An 11,938-nucleotide genomic window follows, 5' to 3' on the forward strand; every position below is an offset into this window, starting at 1 on the left:
CAAGACACTCAATTCAAATTCCAATCTTATGTGTATTAAAGAAAAAAAGCTGTGACTTTAAATAATGGGAATAATTGCAAGATTTGAATATTTGAGTGGAGAAAAATCCATGAGAGAGGTAGAATTTACCCATGTTGTAATACTTTCTACTTAAGTGATAATATTATGTGGTACTCCAGACCTAACAGAGTTACCTTGCAAATGAGCATGGATGTGCATTTGGGTGAAGGAAATACTCTATTTACACAGGTGTAAATTAAATACTTTTGGGGGGGTAGATTTTAGTTCTTGTACTAAGAGCCTGGGTGATATCTCTGAGTCTTTTCTCTCAAGGCTATCACTCTACTACTTTGAGCCACAGTCCCAACTCTGATTTTCTGTTGGTTGTTTGGAGATAAGAGGCTCATGGACTTTTCTGCCCAGGATGGCTTCAAACCAAGATCTTCAGATATCAGCCTCCTGAGTAACCAGGATTCCAGGCCTGAGCCGTCCATGTTTTTAAGAATTTAGTAAATTGTACAGTTACAGAAGTTAATATTTATCATTATAACTTTTATAATATATGTGTGCATATTTATATCAATGCATACAAATAGAAATATTTTAATGTATTTTTGTATCTACAGTAGATTTGTGAAATCATCCTTCATTACAAAATAACATGGAAATAAGTTTAATGAGGAGCAAAGCATAGGGAATAGTCATGTTTCTTGTTGAATGAAATATGAATTGTGAGAATCAGTTTGAGAAAACCATTTAACAAAATGGATAATGGCTATTAATTCCAATCCCTTTATTTGCCCATATTTTGCATCCTCACACATGAGTTTCAAAGTCAAACCACACATTTTTGCCTTTGTATTTAAATCACATGTTATAATTTAGGGGATAGGTGAAGTAATCAAATATAGATTAAAACAATACTAAGTGAGGCTATGAGTTAGAGCTGAAAATTATTTTAAATATGATAATAGCTAATTTAATTCCATATCTCTTACATTTGCTCTATTGTCATATACCTCATTCCCACATTAGGAAAGTACATAGAGGGTTCTCACTAAATTATGTGTAAAATTATGAAAAATGTATTAAAAGAATATAGGCATATCGGGGCTGCGAAAGTGGCTCAGTGGTAGAGCTCTTGCCTTGCATGACTGAGGCCCTGGGTTTGATTTCTCAGCACCACATAAGCAAAAAGAAGAAAGCCAGAAGTGACGCTGTGGTAGATTGCTAGCCTTGAGCAAAAAAGCTGAGGGACAGCACCAGAGGGGCCCAGAGTTCAGGCCCCTCGACCGGAAAGAAAACAATAACAACAACAAAAGAATAAGGGCACAGTGTGGTTTTAGCTGATTGGTACCTGTAGGGGGTAGTGTGTTTTTGAGGACCTGAAAAACGTTGTGATGTAGATGAAGGAAGGGATGTGCTAATTCTGGAAAATTGGCTAGAGGATTGCTCCCAAAAAAACAGTGATGAATTTTTCCAAAAGGTTAGAGTAAAATCACTCTCAAAATCATGTTCACTACTGTACTATTCACCGTAGAGAATTTATGGAAACAGCCCAGATGCACTTTAGCAGAGGGATGGTTGGAGAAAGTGTTGCACATATACACAATTGGATTGCACCCATCCATTATAAAGACTGTTACAGCATTTGCAAAGAAATGGATAGAACTAAAATTAGGTTAAGTAAACGAAGTCACAGCCACACACAAAAAGAACGCGTATTTAGAAGCCAGAATTTTATGCAAGTTAAACAACAGTATTAATCAAAGCATGCTATTTGCAGAGGAGTATTTAACAGGTGTAATTTCTTATAAAATTGAACTTTTAATCCAACAAAATGAATACCAGGAGGCTACCACTTGGAAAATGTGAGGGGAAATCAAAGGTAGGAAATAAATTGACTTATGGAAGTAGAGAGTGAAGCCATAATATTCAATGCAGATAGTATGAAACTAATAAAAACGAAAGTGGGTTGAGGTTTGGAAGGTTGTGAGAAAGTTATGTAACGATCCATTGTACTTATAAACTGATTCTTTGAATGGAAAACATTTCGTACACCTATTTAATAAAAATATAATTTAAAACAATGGAGACATCTGATCTTAAACCATGAGTCAATATGATACTTGCCTTCTCCGAAATTTTCTTTGCAGGTATTTTCCTCATAATGACAGAAAAGTGAACAACGCAATGTATATCAATACATCACTTTGCATATCCTAAATAGACAATATAAATATCACAGTAAAAATATTAGAATATATCACATGATAAAATAAAAGGTAGAAAGTATCAAACTCTGATTGCTTTTCCAAGTACTTTACCTTTGGTATCTAATTTAATCCTCACAAAATTCCCATAAAGTGAAACTATTTCTATTTTTAATTCTAAGATGATGATATTTAAGTCTTCAGAGTTGAAATTACTAGTACAACATTCTACACATGGTAAGTGTTAGCCTGCATTCCATTCCCACTATATGAACTAACCTCATTCTATTTTATAACTAAATACCAGCACTCAGTCTACTAATTCTAGGAAAATTCCCAAAATTATTGTGCACACTCTAATAATATTTCCTTTATCTTTGTTAGAAAATAGGTAACTAAGCAGGACACCGGTGGCTTACGCCTATAATGCTAGCTACTCAGGAGCCTGAGATCTGAGGATTGTGGTTCAAAGCCAGCTTGGGCAGAACAGACTGTGAGACTCTTATCTCTAATAAACCAGTAGTAAACTGGAAGTGGCACTGTGGTCCAAGTGGTAGAGCACTCGCCTTGAGTGGAAGAGCGCAGGGACAGTACCCAAGCCCAGAGTTCAAGCCCCATGACCAACAACAACAAAAAAAGAAAATAAGTAACTGTAATAAGAAAACTCCAAGTTCATAATCAATTTATACCTCCCTGGTGAAAGGAACTGCTAAACTATAATATTCTTGATTTCTAGCTCAAAATAGTAGAAATCATATTTTATGCCTTCACTCAACACTGCACTGCCTGGGGACCCCATCTCTGGTTAACACAGTCTTACTGAAAGAATGACCTGCCCAATTCCTGATGGAAACAGACTGCAGGTCTTTTGGAGCAATCGTTTCTGCATTGTAGCTCACCTAAATTTTTTACCATTAGAAGTATTTTGATTGCTTTTTATACCCACCATTTTGAGAGAAATGTACTACTTTAAAATGTTATTAAAGAAAGACTGATATAAAATCACATTTGACCCCAGATAAATATTTTACCTTTCATATACCCAAAAATGCAGTCTTACCTATCATTAATGTTAGGAACGAGAGGTTAAAAATCATTGACGCCAAGACCTAATTATGAATTAAAGACTCTCCAACTTGTGAATACAATTGGTTTAAAAAGACATCAATACTACTGCATTTTTAAGTCCCTATGATAATGATAATGATTCGCTATGATAATCATAATGATAAACTATTAACACTTAAAAATAACTCATTTTCTTGGGAGTAGGTCAAAAAGCACAAGGTTAATCCTAATCATTTTTAAAGACCTTTATTTATACTAAAAGTTCACTCATAACTGTACAGATTCTAAAACTAACTGAAGTAGAGAGGAAATAATTTAACTGCATCATCTACATTCAATGGACTATTAATAAAAAACAAAATTATACTAATAATTAGCTTACCCAATTCACTTAATTCTTTTATTCTATTCCATTTACTTTCATAAAAACTGGGTTTTCATAAAATGAAGCATAAAAAAGCGTATATACCCACTTACATTTTCAGATCTTAACAATATTTCAGAAATTTTAGCTCTACAGTTAATGAACTGAAATAATACTAAAATATTCAAAGGATTTTCAGAAATTGCAAGACTTGCTCTGAGATGTTATGCATATTGAAACAGATATTCAAAAAGCCTTTTTTGTTAAAGTTGCCGTAGTTTCTCCCACAAAAGAGCCATTAGTAAAGATACCTGTGCATGTACAAAACACCTTCAAATGCATCCACAATATGGACATAACACTTGCTTTTTGTTTGTTCGTTTTTGAAAGGAATATCTAACAAGCATATCCACAATACTTATTTTCAATGAATAAGATGGGATATTCAAACATAATATGGGTTGGATTAACTCTTAGTGAGAATAGATATAATCTTGCAAAGAAAGTGATTTTCAACAGAAATCCGGAAAGAGTTTATCCAACTTGTGTTTCACAGGAATAATCAGAGAGTAATACCTGTTTGGTCAAGTCTGTATCTTAAAAGTATAACCAATTTAAGAGGTCAAATACGTATTTTGTACTGACAATCATCTTATAGCAACAACTTACTAACTAATTATGTCTGTATCTTCTTACCTAACATACAATAAGAGCTGAAAGCTGTCTCTTTTTCTACCTTAATATTGTAAATGCTTTGATTATGATGTTATTATTAGACAAATAATATGTACAAAGGCTGGTTCCACTGAAATGACATGACAGAACACTGATAAAAACATTGCAACACAGTTAGCTTTTTTCAGCCTCACCCTGTCCACATTGGCAAACAACATTGCAACAGCACACGCACACATAGACACATACACACATGTTCGCACATGTACACACACATATACACGCATGCTAAATTCAGGGTTTATTGTACAAAAAAGTCCACATAAAATATTAGTGATTAGGACAAATGATAATATGCCTTATTACAAAATAATACATAAAATATTACCACGCATGTTACATTTTACCTGCCTCTCCACATGTGACCACTTAATTTAGTTTTAATTAATTAATTACCTTATTAATTAATTTATTTGTTTGGTGCTAATACTAGGGCTTGAACTCAGGGCCTGGCTTTGTCCCAGAATTTATTTTTTGTTTCAGTTTTCTCAAGGCTAGCATTTTACTGCTTGTACCACAGCTCCATTTCTAGCTTTTGCTGGTTACTTTCAAATCAGAATCTAATGGACTGTTTTTTCTTGGTCTGTTTTCAATCCACAATGCTCAGATCTCATATTTCTGATTAACTACTACTAAAGACATAAGCCATCAGTGTGGCTTCTACATTTTCCTATATAGTTATCTCATGCACATACTTAGATGGTAATTTTAAAATGAGAGTATAGAAGCAAGATGTACAGTGATGATACAGTCCTGTCAGAAAATCAAGTTAGTAACGTAAATTTATTCTTAAAACCATACAGAAAAAATACCATGATATAGTGTGAGAGAACTCACTATTGAACATATGAGCCTTAAGAGCTTTCTAATAGATCCATTATTTATTGGTACCCAAGATTAGAAAAATGTATAAGGCATTGGTAAAATAGAAGTCCTTTGCATGACTACATACATTCCTTGTTTTTATAAGACACTTGCTTTCATCTAAAAAGTAGTCCTGTCTATTGTCTTCATGTGATTTTGATGATTGAAAGTGCTTAATGAGAAGGTCAAAATGTATTAGTAGTCCTTCACTATAAATTCTCATTTTCTTCTTGGAGAATATAATAATCAAATCAATAGTTCAGAATCAGCAAGCAATACTTCAGAATCATGATTCCAGTGCAAGTGGATCACTAGTAAGAGATCCTCAATACCAATTTCCACAAAGTTTTGTCACAGATACAATCTCCCTGCCTTCTCTAGCTGCTTTACTACCCTCTTATTCCTGCATCGTACAAGAAAAGTATGATTCAACTGATTTCAGTCAGATCTGTTATTAGAACTATCAAGGATTTATTTTACTGTCTGTAATTTGGTAAAGTTATGTCTCTTTACGTAGGCTACTAAAAATGTATTTACTAACTTCAAGTAAATACATAAATTCGATTTCCATCTCTTTTAAAAAATAAAATTTTGTTTGCTCTACAAATTGAACAGAGGCATGGATTTTGTGGCTAGCTACGTCACTAAACATCTGTCTCTTTCTTTCTCTCTCCCTTTCATGGTTCTCATAGATAATACGATTGCTCCATAATTATCCTAATTTATTTTGCTTTTATATTTTTGGTTGTATCATTTCACTTTTTGCTCTGCCATTTCCCAAATCATTTATATGGAAGGCATTATTTCCTATTTTCTCATGCCTAGAATAAGCTGCACATGAAGACATCACTGGTCCTCATTTTCAGTGTGTACATTTGAATATGGAGGAATATCTTTCCTCTGCTCTCCATCAATTCCCTACTCTCCAGTTAGAATAATTTCGAATAGTAAAATTGGAAAAAGAGAAAATAAATCATGGTGAATAAACAGTTGCAGAAAATTCACCAGATGTTTCTGACCAGTTCAACCAATGTGAACTATTAGGGAAATACATGAACACCTCATTCCCACTGGCACTCAAAGTCTCTGGTTAGGCAATTCTTAGGAATCTGGGGAACAAGATGAAAAAGTAAGGAATGGTATCAATTGCAAGAAAAAAATTGGAGAATGATAAAAGTATATTTCTTCATTGGGCTGCTGAAAATATTCAGCTTACTACAGTGCGGATACTTCTTTCCCAAAAGGCCACTTATGTGAATAGTAGGGATGATGATCAGTATACCCCTCTTTGAGAAGCCTACGGTGGACACTTAGACATTGTCAGTGAGTTGGTGTCTCAAGCGGCACATGCAATAACTGTAGATCACTGGACACTCCTGAACAGTGCATATACGTGGAATAATACCAGAGTGGCTTCTTTCTTACTTCATCATGATACAGATACCAATGCCCAAACTAAAGGACTCTTTTTTTTTTTTATTTTTTTTGGTCTGGTCGTGGGGCCCGAACTCTGGGCCTGGACGCTGTCCCTCATCTCTTCAGCTCAAGGCTAGCGCTCTACCACTTGAGCCACAGCACCACTTCCCTCTTTTTTTTCTGCTTATGTGGTGCTGAAGAATCGAACCTAGGGCCTCATGTATGCAAGGCAAGCGCTCTACCACTGAGCCACTTTCCCAGCCCAAATATTTTTGTTTGTTTGATTTTTGTTGTTGTTGTGGGTTTTTTTTTTTTTTTTGGTCGGTCATGGGGCTTGAATTCTGGTCCTGGAGCTATCCCTGTGATCTTCAGCTCAAGGTGAGCCCTCTACCACTTGAGACACAGCTCCACTTCCAGTTTTCTAGTGGTTTATTTGAGATAAGAGTACCACAGACTTTCCTTCCCAGGCTGGCTTTGAAACATGATCCTCAGATCTCAGTCTCCTGTGCAGCTAGGATTATAGGCATGAACCACCAGTGCCCGGCAGCACCAATATTTTACTGTAAAAATTCATTGATTCCGCGGAATTCTTCCAAGTGAATTGCCTGCCTTGGATGGAAAAATGTATTCAATAGTTTTTGTAAACATGTACAATAATTTCTTCAGTGTTTGTGATTTTCTAATAAGAAATAATTTTAATTTACCTGTTGAAATGAGTAGTACAGAAACCAAAATATTTCTGGTGCTTGTCTGAAAAAGTATATTTTAAAATATTCTATATTCTATGTTTGCATAATGTTCATAATTTATTTTCTCCTATATATACTTTGAATTCTATATTATTTTATAATATATAGGTTCATTAATGTGTCCTTTCCGATTGTATTCCATATAGAAACAGTTTGATTCCTTTTTTTCTAGGTCTTAATATTATTTTTCTTTGGGATAAAATGACAATGTTGTCTAATTTGAAAAGTTTTGTAAAGTTTATGCTATGTAAACGCCTTTCTGAGGTGATTTAATACACTGATGTCAAACTAAATTTGATTATATGAATTACGTGTATTGTTACACTTGTAATTTTGTAATCAACTTTTTAATCACTTTTTTCATTTCTTGCATCTGAAGAATGAAAAATATGGAATACTTCTCAAATTTTCATATTATCCTTGTGCAAGTGCCATGTTAATCTCTGTATTGTAATTTGAGTATACGTGCTGCTGAAGCATGTAATATCCTCTAATTATAATAGTTAATGATGCAATCTTTATACAGGCTTATATCTATGGGTGCCTACTTGTAACAAGGAAACCTTATTGTTCCTAACAATGCTATCGATCTTATTTCCCTAAAATTCTGTGAATAGTGGAAAAAATTATATTGATCAGTCAATTGCTCACATTTGCAAACGTTTTTGCCAATGAATATCTTGTCTTTTTATTTGGAATTTGATCATACTCTCTATTATTTATAGTTAGGTCCAAAGGTGATGGCTTTTTCAAGTACTTATTTATCCAGCTTTGTGGACCTAATGGATTCAAACTAAGAGTTGCTTAAGAGCTACTTCTAAACTTCTTCAGTTGACATTTTCCCAAATGAGGTGTTACTGGAACAAATGTCTACCTGAGCCTTTACCCTTCTTCCATGTGGGAACAGACCAACCAGAATACCTTACCCTGACAGCAAAGATTTTCTTACTAGAACAAAACTAATCTTGGTTACAAGGGATCATAGAGAGATGAACAGTTCAAACAGAACTGTTCAGACGAGAAGGTATTTTATCAAAATATAATTGTTTATTATACCTTTCATTTAAAAGTAGCTAAAGCCAAGAAGGTGAAAAAATTGTTTGTATCCATGATTACTTAATGTCCTGGCCTGTCTGTAAGTTCCTAGCAGGAACTTACACTACTGCCTTTTTATCACCAAATATTTTCATAGTTGCAGGAGAAGTGCATATGTTTCTCCTCATTATTAGGCATTAAATTGATAATGTTTTAATCACAGTGTTTCCTCTTGCCTCCATGCTGTAAATCTACAAATGATAAAGCTTTAGGTCTAATTCTATCAAACACTGAAGTAGAGATAATGGAATCATACTTTAAAACAGAGTTGCCTTTGATACAGTAACTACAACAGAACAATACAAAATGTGTGTCTTTTAATCATATTATATATAGTTATATATTTTATATTTATATGTGCTGATTTTATATTTCACACAATGAAACTTACTAGAATTAGTTGATAATTTGACCAATAAATTGATATTTATTTACTCCAATAAATAGAATTGGAATATAAATATTTAGGTTTCAAATATGTATTAGACTAGAAAACGTATCAATGCAATCTTTTTAGTATAAACTTGTGATACATTATAACTGTTCTTGCTCTTCTGAATCCACATGATAAAAAAACAATGTTTTCCTCTAATCTCTAATGGATTTTACTCTGCTGCTCTGTTTATTATTTTAACTTGCTTGTCCCAAACTGTTTTTGTCCATATTTCTGAAGCATTCTTACTGATTATGCTCAAATTTTGCTAAGATGTCTAAAAAATATTATTCTTCTGCAGTACCCATGGGTCCTAGGATGCCAAGGCCCAGTTACCTGCATCATCAGATAACAGGGGCAAGACTTTTCACCCAGGCCCATGCAATATATCAACACAAAGTAATTGAAGACCCATCTCAATTTCGCATTTCCTATATTTCAGGGCCCCAATTCCTTGAGATGCAGGAATTAGCAGTAAGCAATTGTGAAATGCAAGGCAACTTAAAATGAAGGATGAGATCACAAAATTTGAGAGAAAGTACTGTAATTCAAACATTCAATTTACAGATGACCAGCCCATATGAGTGAACAAGTTCACAAAGCGTCATAAGATTATTTTTAATACCCCCCACCTATGATTAACTAAAGATTTTAGTCCAAAATAAGTGGGCCAAAAAATAGTTCCTAGAAGGATAGAACTATAATTGGTCTACCAAAGCCCGAAAACTTGACTTAGAGGTCAAATGTAATTCAGAAAAATATTTGAAGCACTAAGGAGTGCTTCAAAACACTGGGACTTCAGTACAACATGGTTCTGTGGTATAAAAATGTCACTCTCAAACCAATGATAATCTACATTTAATCTCCTGAAAGTATATTCCTTTTCAAATAAACTTTTTAAAATCACTTTCGCCAAAATAACATTTGACAAGTTGATGATATTTAGTGACTTTACAAGTTTTTCAAGTGTAGGGAGCAAGTTACAATACAGTTGAATTATTTACACAGCACTAATTCCAAACATGTTCAACCATTCATTAAAGTGTAGAAATATTACCAGCCACAATTTGTGTTTTTCAGTATGGGACTTTCAGAAATGTGTTTAATATGTCAGCCTCCTAAATTTCAAACCCAAACGTTAGCTAATAAATTTCATCATTTAATAAGGTACATTTTAAACAATCACAAATAGTTGCCTTATCATATGTTATTTTATGTTTTCCCTCTGTCTAACATAGTAAGAAATATGACTTTAAGTCTTGAAAATGGGTATTAATCAGAGATATGACAAACATAATATCTGTCTTCTATTTCTATCATATTCCTATCTTGGAAAAAATTTTAATTTTCTTCTTTTTCCAAAACTTATAGGTTGTAGAAAATATTATTCCATGTAAAATAAAAGAATCACACGATTGTACAAAGCCATTTATAAAAAAGCATAGTTAGGAATACATTCTAAGCCATTTTTTAACTTTCTTTTTGACTAGAGTTTAATCTTTCAAACGGTTGAGAAAAAATCATGTTTAGGTGCTTCCCGTCTCCAGTCTTGCAAATTGTTGCTGCAGATGAATGAATTATGGAAATATAAGCTGACATCATTTCAAGAATATGCAGGATTGAAACTCCATGGAATGTATATAAACCTTTCAAAGTGTTAATAGACAGTTTAACAGAATGACTACCAGGAAGTTGAAACCAAAGAGGAATTAAAGACATAGAATGAATGAAAAATGAACAAGGAGCAAATACAGCTAGAATACTGAATGTACACATAAGATGAAGGAAGTGGTAAATTGGAAATAAATCTTGGAGAAAGGGTTGGTTGAGAATGATAGAAGGAGTGACTCTGGTCTAGGAGCATTGGACAATTAGATGGATATATTTAATTGTAACACAATTGCACAAACTTTTAAAATTCAGTTAAAAACACAACTAGAAACAAAAACACACAAAAATCACAACCAAACAGCAATCTCTAGATAGTATGAATATGACCACTCAAAATTTTAATCAGTTAATGAAGGGCAGTCGTGGGAAAAGCAAACAAAGCTGTTCAAAGAGGGAAGTTTGGGATAGGGGAGAATTTTGAATAGAATTAAATAGATTGTCTAAGGTTATAAATCACCTATATCAGCTGCATACAGTATCTTTCTTCTAGGAGTTTTCTGTCTGAACTGGATAATCCAGTCCTGAGACACACTGGGTAGTTTGTGAGGTAGAATGGAAGAAACAAGATCAAGAACCCATTAATCCACTGGAGAGAAAACAATCCTCCATATTTTCTCTAATCTCTCTTCACTACTCTTTCTTCATACTTTTAAGTCAATTGATTTTGAATTATATTTTTCCTTCTTTCTTCTGGCAAAGTAATTGGTCAAAGTAATTTTATTAAATATTATTTGCCATTTTCTTCTTTCATGCTGTTTAATTGGCCAAGTGAGTCCATAAAATTCCCTCTTGTATTTGGTTGCCATGAAACAACATCTATGTTAATAAGGAGAAATCTAATGTAAAACCTTGTCTCCAGAAAACAGTCCAAGATGCTGTGATCACAAATACTTGGCTATATATTTTTTTCTTTTACCTTGAAAGACTTCCTGTGTCTAAAGTGCCCACAAAAATAAGTACTCCATCACTTGTTGGTTCAATCAGAATTGTCTAACCTCAAAGATATATTTTGCTAAGAAGATGCTTAGAGGAAACCAAAAAATACTGCACTTTTTATCTTCTCTCTTAAGATTCTCCTTAGATACCATATCAGGAACAGTGAAGTTATTCTATGCAAAATTATTGTAATAGATTATTTTTCTCTTGGTCTTGCATTTGTTCACCAAGATGTATGGAGGAGAATAGAGTTAAATCACCCATACCTTGGAAGAAAGTGTCTGTTACAAAAGGAAAATGCTTCTATGTCCTACTTCTATGTCCTACTCTTAGCTCTTGCCAGAGTTCCAATTAATCACAGCTTCTTGGCTTCCAGTCTAGTGAAGCTGAAGGA

The 11,938-nt window shown here is 33.6% G+C and overlaps 1 pseudogene; it reads right to left on the bottom strand.

Moving 5' to 3' along the window:
* Positions 1-7,792: 7,792 nt before the first annotated feature.
* On the bottom strand, positions 7,793-7,889 carry LOC138827423 (U6 spliceosomal RNA; annotated as a pseudogene).
* Between the last annotated feature and the right edge of the window lie 4,049 nt (positions 7,890-11,938).

This window comes from Dipodomys merriami, unplaced genomic scaffold, assembly GCF_024711535.1.
Source record: "Dipodomys merriami isolate MVZ:Mamm:240054 unplaced genomic scaffold, mDipMer1.0.p SCAF_1558, whole genome shotgun sequence".
Classification (NCBI taxonomy): Eukaryota; Metazoa; Chordata; class Mammalia; order Rodentia; family Heteromyidae; genus Dipodomys; species Dipodomys merriami.